Genomic DNA, 13,049 nt, shown 5'->3' with positions numbered 1-13,049 from the left:
ACACACACACACACACACACACACACACACACACACCTCCTTTCTGTACTTGGTGCTAAAGAAGTGGAAAATTTTTTCATTTTACCCATAAATTTGAATTGTGCAATTTATCATACCAACTTTCCCCAATATTGCCATTATCTAAGAATTATAAGAATTGGGAATCATAAGATCTGAATAAACAGTATGACATTATGCCCTGGACAGTGAAATTAATCTAAGTACAACTGTTCCATCTGGAAGTTAATTCTTGCCAAAATACAAAACAATTTATATAAAGTACTTTGCTCTAAGCATTAAGTCCTCCAGGAGTAATTCTTGAGCACAGAGTCAGGAGTTAGCCCTGGGTACCACTGGAACTGGGCCCCCAAACATCAAAAAAAATTCATCATCATCATCATCATGCCATTGATCATCATTTTTCTCGAGTGATCTCAGTAACGTCTCCATTTGCCCTAGCCCTGAGATTTTAGCAGCCTCTCTTTACTCATCCTGCCCAACAGTGCTGCATTGGAGGCTCTTTCAGGGTCAGGGGAATGAGACCCATTATTGTTATTTGTTTTGGCATATGAATATGCCACAGAAAACTTGCCAGGCTCTCCCACGTGGGCAGGGAACTCTCGGTAGCTTGCCAGGTTCTCCGAGAGGGAGAACTAGGCTATAAAATGTCTCCTTCTGGGAGCTTGGTTTTATAGTCTCTGGATGTTGGCCATTGATGGGATTACACAGTGCCCGGGGTAGTTTCTAGGTGTGACTGCCTAGCTACTGGAAAATGGGGGATCTGGGTGGAAGAGGCCCAGTCCCGATCCAAGCAGGCTTCGCGATCTCAGCCCTAGGTCCCACACACCTGGGTTCCTCTGCCGGTTCCTTCATGTGTGAGGCTCGTCTGAACGTGTGGAGAGAGGCCTTGAGTATGGCTGTGGCTGGGTTCTGGAGGTCTTCGGCTGTCAGGGCTCTGCTTGGGGCGGGGAGGGAAACTCAATCCACTCCCCCCAAGGGGCCCCTGTGAAGACAGTCAGGCATAGGGGCAAGAGACTCTGCACAGCACCTCCATCTCAGGCACTCTGGAGCTGGAAGCTAACAGTGTTGTGGCAGGAGCAGGAGCAGTCACATGGGTCTCTCGTGGAACATGATAAACATCATTACCAAAATTTTAAAATTGTGCTCACTTCGGTAGCACATATACTAAAATTGGAACGATACAGAGAAGATTAGCATGGCCCTGAGCAAGGATGACATGCAAATTCGTGAAGCATTCCATATTTTCCAAAAGGATAGCGAGAACAAAAGAGAATGCACTGCCACAGAAGTGGGGTGGGGGGGGGGGGGAATGGGATGGGGGGTGGGAGAGATGCTGGGGTCATTGGTGGAGGAGAATAGTCACTGGTGGAAGGATGGTTACTCAAGCATTATATGACTGAAACACAAGCGCAAAAATATGTAAATCTGTAACTGTACCCTCACAGTGAGTCATTAATTTAAAATTAATTAATTAACTAATTAATATTAACAATATATTTTTCCTTTTTTTTACTTATTAGCAACTAAGCAGTATGTGGATTTTTTAATTTGGGTGAACCCACTTTGCTTACAACTATTATCTGTACTTCAACCTGTGTCAAATTCCATCTATTTTCTCTGGCCAGAAGTTGAATGTACACCCACACACCCACAGGCTACATTATCATGAGCTGATTAAACACTTGAAAAGCAAGTAGAAAGCTCTCACTTATGTGCTACCTGAACCACTTACTACTTGTCATTTGAAGGGACAGTTATTTTATTCCCTTATATGTATGTTAGGGAAAATGGAAACTATAATGAAAATAAAATCCAATAAAATGCTTAGTGCTTAATAAGTTATTAATGACTACAATAATTGGTTAAAGCTTTCGAACAAGCAAAAGAGCAAGTTTTAGGATTAACTATACTCCCTCTGGGTCTTTTTCTCATTATAAATTAGATTTACAAAGAGAGAATATAATGTAAGGTAGTAACAGCTAGGCAGGTGGTGACTATCTTTGATCTTGAAGTTAAAGACAGATGTTCTTGCACTATGCAAAGTCAGCCACTACAAATTACCATTTTATGAGTACAAGTGTTACTTGAAATTCAGTTGTACTTAACATTTATTAAGCAAATTAACAATCCCAGCATACGTTGACATTCCCCAAGCTTTTGTTTTCTGCCAGCTGCTTAAAGATGTCTGTAATAGTTTACAGTTCAGTAAATGATTGTAAATCTATTTTCAGCAGAGAAAACCCATCTAGTAATTTAAGAAAATATTTGCAGAAGTTGGCTCAAATAGAAGCTAGTGGTAGTTTCTTCTTTAAAAAGACAAATAAAGGGCAAGAGAAAAAGAGTCTTTCAAATTGAAGTAGCCTATTTAATCGCAAAGTCCCTAAAAGAGCAATCTCCCCTGATAACTTTATCTTCGTTCTTCTCTGTCTCTTTTTACTTGACTTTCTCCTCCTGCTTCAGAAGTTACCAGTGTTGAGGCTGAGAGGACTCTGAGGATTTGTGAGGAAGCCCAGATCCAATCCCCAGCACCAAATGGTTCCCAGAGCATCATAAGGATTCCCGTACCCCAACACCCAGCACTGCCAGGTATACCCTCAACTACTGCAGAAGTTTGTTGCTTTTTTTGCTTTTTTGGGGGGGTCACACCCAGCAACATTCAGGGGTTCCTTTTGGCTCTGAACTCAGGAATTACTCCTGGCAGTGCTTGGGGGGCCATTTGGGATGCCAGGGATTGAACCCGGGTAGGCCTTGTGCAATACCCGCTGTGCTATCGCTCCAGCCCAAAATATCCATTACCTGCTATAAAGGTGAAGCTTGACCCCCTCCCCAAACCTCCATGAACATGCCAAATAGTCTCGGAAGACAACTTCTGAAACCTGGGGGGCCTCTGGTAACTGCATCAAAAGCGTTTTGAGACTTTTCTGCACTCTTCTTCCTGCCTCCCATCATCAGCAGCAGTCAGCCCACTTGGGGAAGTAAGGGCAACCAGGACTGTTTTCAGCACAGTGCTGGCTGCTGCAGCCTGGTCACCCCTTCCGTACCTCGGACACTCGGCATCCCCACCATCCACAGTCCTGCCAGTGCCAGACATTTCTTTGGCAGCTCTGGCGCAGAGCAGCTCAGATGAAAAGGCTCGCCACTGAGGAGCAAGGCTTGGCTAGCAATTGTCCCTGGCCCCAGAAACGAGAAGGGCCAGAGTGTCAGGAAGAGATCGAGTTTCAGAAACATCTCTTGAGAAAACAGTCCTGAGCTCCGCTACGTGGGAAGGTTCTAACTGTCTCAGCTAAGCAGACAGCGGTGGGTAAGGCCAGTGGGGCACAGCCAGCCCAAAGGCAGAGGGACAACACCACGTCCGTGCCAGAGACCCTCAGCCCTGTGGGAGCAACCAAAATGCCCCAATTATGTTAATGATTCAAGTGTTTTATCCAAATAGTCTCTTAAGCTGAGTGTCCCCTCCTTTACCTGCTGCAATTGAAGAGTTTCAAAAATCTGTATAAATCTAGGTCTAGTTCTCCTACCTACAGAGCTGGAAAGAATTTCTCTGGATTAAGTGTGGGGGGAAAACAACGATGCTGCATATGGCTCCCCCTTCACCGAATACAACCTATTTTCAATAATTAACAAAATGTGCAGCATGCATCCAAATAAAACTGCAAGATTTTTTGAAAGGGTTTAGTTGGACTCGCTTTTGAATTGCTACCTACATAAGACTTCCAGGTGGATAAAAGGAATTTCGACTAAGACAGGCTATTACAGCACGCAGGAATTTCCTGTTCTCCAGGCAAACTCATTGCCAGTTCTTTGCTCTGTGGAGAAGCATACGCATACGCAGCTTTATTGCCTGTTGGCAGTTGCCTCCACCACTCTACGCTATGCGAAAAGATGCTTCTTTGATTTAGGGGACACATCTTTCTTCTTTAGATAGCATCTCTTGACTCCTGAGTCATGAGCACTGAAGAAGGAGCTTATTGATTACCTCCTCACTTGCTCTGCTCCTACCTCTGCCAATTTTTTCCTTCCCACTTTTAAATCAGATCAGCAAGTCTTAAAGAAACAAGAGAAGATTTACCTTTCATCAGACCCATGAAGCCATGAACTAGCTTGGGAGGGAGAGAGCCGCCAGCGTAAGCTTGTCCATCAGCCAGACATGATTCTCATGTTCTGGGTCTCAAGCAGAACTACAAAGACTGAGAGGCTTAGCCAGGAAATAGTGGAGAAGGGTAGACCCCTTTGACAGAAGGAAGTACGGCCCTGAACGAGCCAGCAAGGCCTGGGCCTTGAAACTCATACCTGTGTTGCAGTTGCAAAGCAAAACACTATATCTTCATTGTGTTATTTTGGTTTGGTTTTTGTTATTTTGCATTGTTATTGTATTGTGTTGCATGCCAGCAACTGAATGCAAACAACCCCTCAATGTGTGATAAATGTGTTCTATCACTAAGCCACATCCCTGACCCTTCAAATATCATCAAAATTTGGTAAGTCTGACACGCACACACAGATAGCCTGCCCAAGTCTTGTAGGTAAATTATTTGTTCATTATGTCTAGGAGGACATGGAAAGGAAACTGTTTCTGACTTTTGCTTTGTGTGTAAACGGGCTATTTTCTAGAATGCTGTTTTCTAGCATCCAGAACATCCTCTGATAATACCATAAAAGTCTCAATATTTTTATGTTTGTTGAAATAATCACTCACTGTGAAGTGATTTCAAAGTTTAATAAGGAAAACTTATTAAAGCGGTGACTTAGAGTCAGAGGGAAGAACTACGGTCCCGAGACCATAATCAGATTTATTTGTTTAAATCTCCCCCACCTCAGAGATTTAAACTCAGTTTATAGAGGCAAGTTCTATGCACAGACAGGATGCATGATTATTCTTTTATGAAGAAAAGAAGACGTCTGGGCAATTTATAATATTTTTCAATTAAGGCAGTCCATTCTAACCAACTTAACTGATAAAGGAGAAGCACTACTTGTAATTTCAAAAGAATTCCCCTTTATTCATCTATTTTCTTTTGAATATTGGTTTGAAGGCCCCTCAGCAGTGTCTGAAGGCTACTCCCTGCTCCCGTCAGAGATCAATCCTAGTCTCCTGAAAGCCTCTGGAATGATCCCCGCTGTCCACAGGCAACGCCTTCATCTTATAGATTCAATTCAGTCAAAGTGATCTATATTGGGGCACATGTACAGACAAAGAGAATTTGAAGCAGATTTCTCTAGGTACCCCTAGAGGTATGAATTCTTGCTTCTACATCCAGCAACTCATAACCATCATGGAGGCAAATATGAGCTGTGGACTGCCTAGAATTTCTCTTTTCTCCTCATCGCAGCACTTTTTCAGAGTGAACTGTGTCAGTGTGTTTGCTGATGTGCCTTTTAAAGCATCCCTGTCAAGGCAAAAGAGACACTGTCAGCAGAACAAGATGGAGAACTCTCTTTTCACATCTTTGAGTCCGTGCTTCCTATAAAAAAGACTTCTGTCTGGGGGCTGGAGCAATATCACAGCGGGTAGGGCATTTGCCTTGCATGTGGCCAACCTGGGTTTGATTCCCAGCATCCCATACTGTCCCCTGAGCACCCCCAGAGGTAATTCCTGAGTGCAGAGTCAGGAGTGACCCCTGAGCATCGCCGGGTGTGACCCAAAAAGCAAAAAAAAAAAAAAAAAAAAAAAAGAGTTCTGTCTGGGAGTGATTTAAACAGGTTTTAAAAAGTTCAGCTTACAACAGAAGCAAAATATGTAAAATAGGCCCGATACAGAGAGACAGGCCATATGAGGCATTTAAAATAGTCAAGTTCATCAAACCAAACACTGGGGTGGTGGCTACCAGCATGTGGAGGGGAAATTTTAATTGGCAGTTATAAAGTTTCAATTAAACAAGACAAGTAAACTCCAAATATCTGCTTACAATATACTAGAGTTAACAATAATGTACACTTAAAATGAGTTAAGAAAGACCATAGTTGGTTTTTATCACAATAAAATTCAGGGGGTTACACCCAGAGTTGTTCTGAGTCCAGTCCTGCCGCTCCGGGAACCATGCAACCCCCACCCCTAGCCGGAATGGTTTTGAGGTTCTACCCCAGGGGTCCCACACACAAACATGTGCTCCAGTTTTTTTTTTAACACAACCCTAGTCCTACACGATAAGAAGTACAAAGGAGGTCAGGGATGTGGTAGAGCATGTATGAGGCCCTGGTTTCTTTCCGTGGCATGGCAAAAAAAAAAAGTAAAAGAAACCATCTTCAATATCATTGACACATGAAAAACAAAGAAACAAAGTAGAAGCAGGGCACTGAGTTCACCAATGTCCTGTCAACCAACCCCTACACTTACCCGTCTCCCATCAGGAAGGATGATGCTACACTGATTCCCATGCCCTGGACAGCACAAAAGCAAAACTAAGAGTCTGCCCCCCCCCCCCCAAGAGGGTTGAGGTAACTTTGTAATCAGTCATTTTGGCTCAGCCAAACTACATGTACCAAATCCCTCAACTAGAATGAACTGGGAGAAAATGTTCTTAAGTGAGATTTGGAAGGAAAAATGAAACTGCGATTATCTGGGTAGTTCAGAGAAACAAAAATTGCTCCTTGACCAAATCTTAGTTGGGCACCTTCAAGTCCCTTTCTCAGTCATTGCCTGACCGTGGCCTGCTCATCACCATTAACAAAAAGTGCCCTACTCCTTGATACGTGGAAAAGTCCCTCTTGGTAATATTTCATCCATGGATTTTCCCCCACTTTGCCCAATATCCCCAGATGCTTTGCTGCATTTGGAATTGGCTCAGGTCTAGTCTGAGTCTCGTCTATCTCAGGACATCAAATAAAATTCATCTTGCCAATTTAAAAAAAAAATATTGAATCATTGTGAGCTAAAATTACAAAGCTTTCATGTCTGAGTCTCAGTCATACAATGATCAAACACCCATCCCTCCACCAGTGCACACTTTCCACCACCAATGTCCCCAGTATCTGCCCCATCCCACCCCTCCCCCTCCCTCTATGGAAGACAATTTTCCTCTTACTCTCTCTCTACTTTGGGGCATTATGGTTTGCAATACAGATATTGAGTGGTTATCATGTTTGGTCCTTTAACTAACTCTCAGCACACATCTCCCATCACAAACGATCCCTCCAGCCATCACTGAATAGTGACCACTTCTCTATTCCAGCTGCCTTCTCCCCCAGCTATGAGGCAGGCTTCCAACCATAGATGTCTTACCAATTTTTTTTTCTTTTGGGTTCATACCCAGCGTTGCTCAGGGGTTACTCCTGGCTCTGAACTCAGGAATTACTCCTGGCGGTGCTTGGGGGATCATATGGGATGCCGGGGATTGAACCCAGGTCAGCCATGTGCGAGGCAAACACTCTACCCACTGTGCTATCACTCTGGCCCCATCTTGCCAATTTTTAACAAGCACTTCGTCAAGCTTTTCTCTCACACATATGATGCCTAACATCAGGAGGCCCACATCGTTGCTACATAGTCCTGCATCTGCTCACTTACCTTATTAGTATGAGACTGAGACGGTGCCTTACCATGCCAAGGCCCTCTTTTACTGTCCCAGTTTTCTGAAGCATGGATACATTTAGCTCCACAATAAAGGACCTTTTACAAGATGCCCACACCATCAAGATTAGAAGTTTTGAGCGAATGGACAGAAAACATTGTCAGTTCTCATTACTTCTCTAGCTCAATTTTATTCTCCCCCACCTCACTTCTATTCATAGCGCCATCAACTCTTCCAGATTACCTGAACTTCACTTTCTAATATTAGATTTAACAGCCTTTTGGGGTAAGGGGGTTGCTTCAGGGGCCATGCCAGGCAGAGCTCCAGGCTTACTCCTGACTCTGTGCTCAGGTATCACTCCAGGCAGTGCTTGGGAAACCATATATGGTGCCAGGAATCAAACCGGGGTTGGTCACTTGCAAGACGAGGATGTTACCCTCTGCACTAACTGTCCATCCCCAAGAATAGTGGCATTAATAAAGACCAACTAGGCAGCTTCCATGTTGCTCAAGATAAAATCTCGATAGCAAACAAGTGCTTTAAATCCACATGTGTATGTGGGTAGATTGAGAGGGAAATAGTCAAATAAAAATATAAAGATAAAGGAGTCAATATTGAATATAGACAAAAAATACAGACACATTAGCCTACTCATTCTGCCATTCTGATTGGTCCAGAGAGACAAAAGGCTCTGTCATTTCATCATCCTTGAAATCTTGTCAGATGACTCTTATCAGCAGTCTTCTCAGAGTCTGTGACTCTGAAAATAAGCAATATTAAACAAGATCTCTAAAGAACCAACCCTCATTTCAGACTTTTTTCAGGACCATCAGAAATTCTCCAAATTTAAGAAAATTAAAGCTTAAACCCTCAGAAGGAGGCAGGTTGACTGTCCCTCCCCACCCCAAGCAGAGCCCCAGCAGCCAAAAACCTCCAGAACCCAGCCACAGCCATGCTCAAGGCCACTCTCCACATGCTCGGACGAACCTCACCCATGAAGGAACCGGCAGAGGAACCCAGGTATGCGGGACCTGAGGCTGAGATCTCTAAGCCTGCTCAGATCGGGACTGGGCCTCCTATACCCAGATCCCCAGTTTCCCAGTAACTTGGCACTATCACCCACAAAATGCAGCCTCTCTCCCACACCATGTAATCTCATCAACGGCCAAGATCCAGAGACTATAAAACAAAGGTCCCACAAGAGAGCAGTGCAGAATCTCGCATGGCAGAGCCTGGCAAGCTACCTGTGGTGCATTCAATATGCCAAAAACAGTAACAATAATGGGCCTCATTCCCCTGACCCTGAACGCTACAGGGACAAATGGAAACATTACTGGCGTTCTCTCAAGCAAATTGATGAACAACGGGAAGACAGTGATACAATGATACAGCTTAAACAGTCTGAAGTAGGTAGCCTTGAAGACTCTTTGGAGCTACTATATCAAAGAGGAAACTCAGAGAAGTTTCAGTGCTAGCCCCACTGGCACAGCTCCTGGAGGGGCCAGAGGGATATCATCCATTAAAGACAAAAGTGCACTCAGTCCAAGAGCAGATAATTTGGAAAATTACATTTATCACAGTTCTGCAATTTATATTTCTCACCATTTGGTGGCTTCATTAAATATCACCATTTGGTAGCTTCATTAAATAAATCTAACTTTCTTCTTCATTTGTATCACTTGTCGTCTTGTTGTTCATCGATTTGCTTGAACAGGTGCCAGTAACGTCTCCATTTGTCCCTGTCACGTACTAGTGTAGGCCAATGGTGTCTGCTTGCTCCAGGAACACGAAAAGCCTCAAACCGTTCATTCAGGGTCTTGACGAAGAAGTGACCATCTTGTAGGTGGGCGGCCACGAGGTCTTTTGACATCCTGTGGAATCCAGTCGGTAACAGCTCTAGTCCAGTGGTCATCTCTAAATCGCATTATGTGTCTGGCCCATCTGATTTTCGACACCTTGACAAACGAGACAGTGTCCCTGATTCTTGATCATCAGTGGAGGTCGGAACTCCAGATTCCTTCTCTCATTTGAGTGAAACGTGATACTCCAAGCATAGCTTTTTCCATTCCTCTTTGGGAAACTCATCCTGTTTTTGTAGGGCCCAGGTCTCTGAGGCATATGTTAGTGTAGGAAGAATGGTAGAGTCTAAAAGATGTGCCAGGAGCCGGAGGTTCTTTGTCCTCTTAACCACTTTTTCGATGCTCCTGAAGGTGTTCATGCTGCTCTCTTCCTCCAGCACAGTTCAGGTGCCAGGTCATTTGTCATGTTGAGTTTTCTACCTAGGTACACATAACTGCTGCATTTGGAGATGTTTGTTCCATTGAGGGCAAATGGAACATCAGAAATTAGTCTGTTTCTCATGAACATTGTCTTCGTGAGATTCAGCTGCAGTCCAACCTTTCCACACTCATGGTCAAAATCAGCCAGCATTCGTGCCGCTTGGCTGATATTTGGTGTTATGAGAATGATGTAATCATCAAAGCGGTGGTGGTGTAGTTGCCGACCCTCTATCTTCACTCCCATTGCTTCCCAGTCCAGTCATTGCATGCTGTTCTCGAAGGTGGCACTGAAGAGTTTCGGTGAAATGGTGTCACCCTGTCGAATCCCTGTCTTTACATCCATGATCACTTCTTTGTAGAATGGTGAGATCCTGGTGGTGAATCCATAATACAGCTCACAGAGGATCCTGATGTATTGATTCTTTCTTCTAATAAATGTACATTGTTTTAGAATTATTAATAAGTAAATTAATTTTCAATTATATGATAATTTTTTCTACTTTCCAAATGAATTCTGCAAACTATTATACATACTTAGCAGTATATATAGCAGTATATTCTACCCTATGTGCCATCCAATTGTGAGTCACAGAGCTATGGGCTGGTGTCAACATGTAAGAAATTGCCACACCCGTGCCTTCTTTCCTAAAATTTAAGAAATAGGAGGCTGGTTCTTGCAAAGAAGATACAGTTTGGTTTGTGTGTGTATGGTTGTTGTTCAGATATGGGGGGCAGCGGGGAGGGGGATGCAGAGGGGTCACATCCAGCAGAGCTCAAGGGCTATTCTGGACTCTGTGTCAAGCACAGTGACCCCTCATAGTGCTCAAGGGATTCCATTCAGTGCAGGGATCCAAATGGTATCGACTGACTGAGTGCAAAGCAAGCTCCTCACCCTCTGAACTCTTTCTAGTCTCAAGAAGACACTTGAAGAACAGTAAATGTTATAGTGAAATGCCAAACTGAAGGGTTTAAAAATTTCTTTTTGACCTTTATTTTTCCTTTATCTGCTTTATTAAAAGATCATCTGTCTTGTTGAAAATCCTATAGGTGGGACCGGAGTGATAGTACAGTGGGTAGGACGTTTGCCTTGCACACAGCAGACCCAGGTTCAATCTCCACCATCTCATATAGTCCCCCAAGCACTACCAATAGTAATTCCTAAGTGGAGAGCCAGGAGTAAACCCTGAGCATCTACAAACTTAAGAAAATTAAGTTTTTTAAAGTTTCTGGGTGTGACCCCTCCAAAATAAAGAAATATAATAAAAGTGATTTGAAAAAAGAGAGAGAAAATCTATAGGTGTTAGTATTACAGAAATTCTACATCATTAAATTAACTTCAAATAAGCAAAACAAATTGTATAGAAGTTAAGAAACTTGTCCAATTCAAATGACTCTAAATTCCTATTCTTAATGTCTAAATTCTCTTTATCATAGCCCTAATTTTAAAATAAGTATGGCAACTCTTAGGGTAAATTGAGGCTTCCTCTATGTCTACATTTGTGTAAAGGAAGAAAACTTGAAAATTTTGTCAAAAATCAAACTTTTCTATATTTTAGAAACTAAGCAAACATTTAAAACCATCTGAGGAGAATTTATCCTGGAAAAAAACTTCAGCTTTAAATAGACTAGTTGATTTAGAGGAGTCTTCAGTTTCGTCTACTCCCCACCTCTTTTCCCTTAAGACTAAAGAAGACGTGAAAACGCTGAATGAGTGGTGGCTTTGAAAATCAGCATCTTGAAGAGACTGTGAAGTGACAAGCCAAGAGCTCTTTTAGAAACACCATCTCCAGAACATTGTTCTAATTTGAAGTAATTCATAGCTTTTTTGGGAAAAAAAAAAAAAACAACAACTCCATTAGCAGGGTTTTGATATGACTCAGCTGGCTCCGTGGGGAAAATCCTCATTTGCAGGGCAGTTTTCTTCAACAAGCAATTGTAATTGTTTAACTCAGCAACTGCCCAAGGCAGGAATGCCAATTTAAAGAAATAAAAATTCTTGTCTTTGAAAACACCACCGGGGCACCATCAGGAGGTGGGCAGACCAAGTCCCTGCCCTTCCAAAGTCCTAGCAGCCGCACTCCACCACTGCAGCCATGCCAACCGCTCAACTCCACTGCTTCACTAATAATCTCTGGAGAGATGCCAAACAAAAATTTCAGGTACTCTGGTGTCCAAGCTGAGAATTCTGGGATCTTCTCCAAGCGAGGGCTGGCAACCTTCCCCCAATCCCTGTACTTCCGGAAACCCTGGAAACCACACCCACCTACCATAGCCACCATCATGTCAACTCATTGGCCCAGATTACAGACCCTGATGTCTTTGGACCACAAAGCCGGGACACTTCCAAATTCCACAATATTGAAATCCTAGTAGCAACACACCAAGTTGGATAGGACAGTAACAGAAGCCAACTAAACTCAGCAAACAAAAACAATGATACAGAAGACTCAGCTAACACAAAAGCAGCTTAGTAAATCCTTAGACAAGGGTTTAACAACCGCTTGGTGAGATATATAATTTTCACAAATTTTCCTCTACTGAAATATTTTTGATAATTCCATTAGCAGTTTCATTGTAACTGCTAAGGCGGTCAGGCTTGGGGAATGGCTTGGAAAATGGGGGCAGTGGTGGAGAGAAGGTCACTCTGGCCGTGGGATTGATGCTGGAACATCGGAAGCCTACAGCAGCTGTATTCTGAACGACTTTGTTAGGAACAGTTGTTCAGAAAAGTCTTGGAAAGACTCACGTGTTCCAGAAGGTCTAAAAGGCTAAATGGACATTCAGAGCTGTGTCAGGACCTCGACAAGATCTGACAAGGCATCCCATTCCATTAACTTCTAACTCACCCCGAGGGCCTGGGTAAATAGGAAATGAAACTTAAGAATTGCCTGAGCACAGAAGGAGTGTTTCAACACACACATATTTCTTGGCAAAAACTTTGGTTCAAAGCCTCTCTAGAAATCTTGAATCAGCCAGTAACTGACTGCTAAGTCCACCTACTTGAGAATTCAGTGGGTGCACAGTACAAAGAACAGAAAAGACTATATAAGTTCCCAGGGATGCCTTAATAAAGTAATGGAAACTGAGTGTCTTGCAACAACAGTAATGTACTTACTCGATGTTCTAGAAGTTAGAAGTCCAAATCGAAATCTCAGCAAAGTCATTCTCTCTGACTTTAAATAAGAATCAGCTCCAGTCTTTTCTAGTCTTTAGCGATTTTTGTCAAAATCACAAATTTGGG

General features: G+C 43.0%; 1 non-coding gene across 1 annotated transcript; it reads left to right on the top strand.

Moving 5' to 3' along the window:
- Positions 1-1,161: 1,161 nt before the first annotated feature.
- On the top strand, positions 1,162-1,267 carry LOC129402803 (U6 spliceosomal RNA). The gene has a single exon (XR_008628845.1). It is a non-coding gene; the product is annotated as a U6 spliceosomal RNA (small nuclear RNA).
- The last annotated feature ends 11,782 nt before the right edge of the window (positions 1,268-13,049 follow it).

This window comes from Sorex araneus, chromosome 2 (genome assembly GCF_027595985.1).
Source record: "Sorex araneus isolate mSorAra2 chromosome 2, mSorAra2.pri, whole genome shotgun sequence".
Lineage (NCBI taxonomy): Eukaryota > Metazoa > Chordata > Mammalia > Eulipotyphla > Soricidae > Sorex > Sorex araneus.
This window is presented reverse-complemented; position numbering and strand designations above follow the sequence as displayed.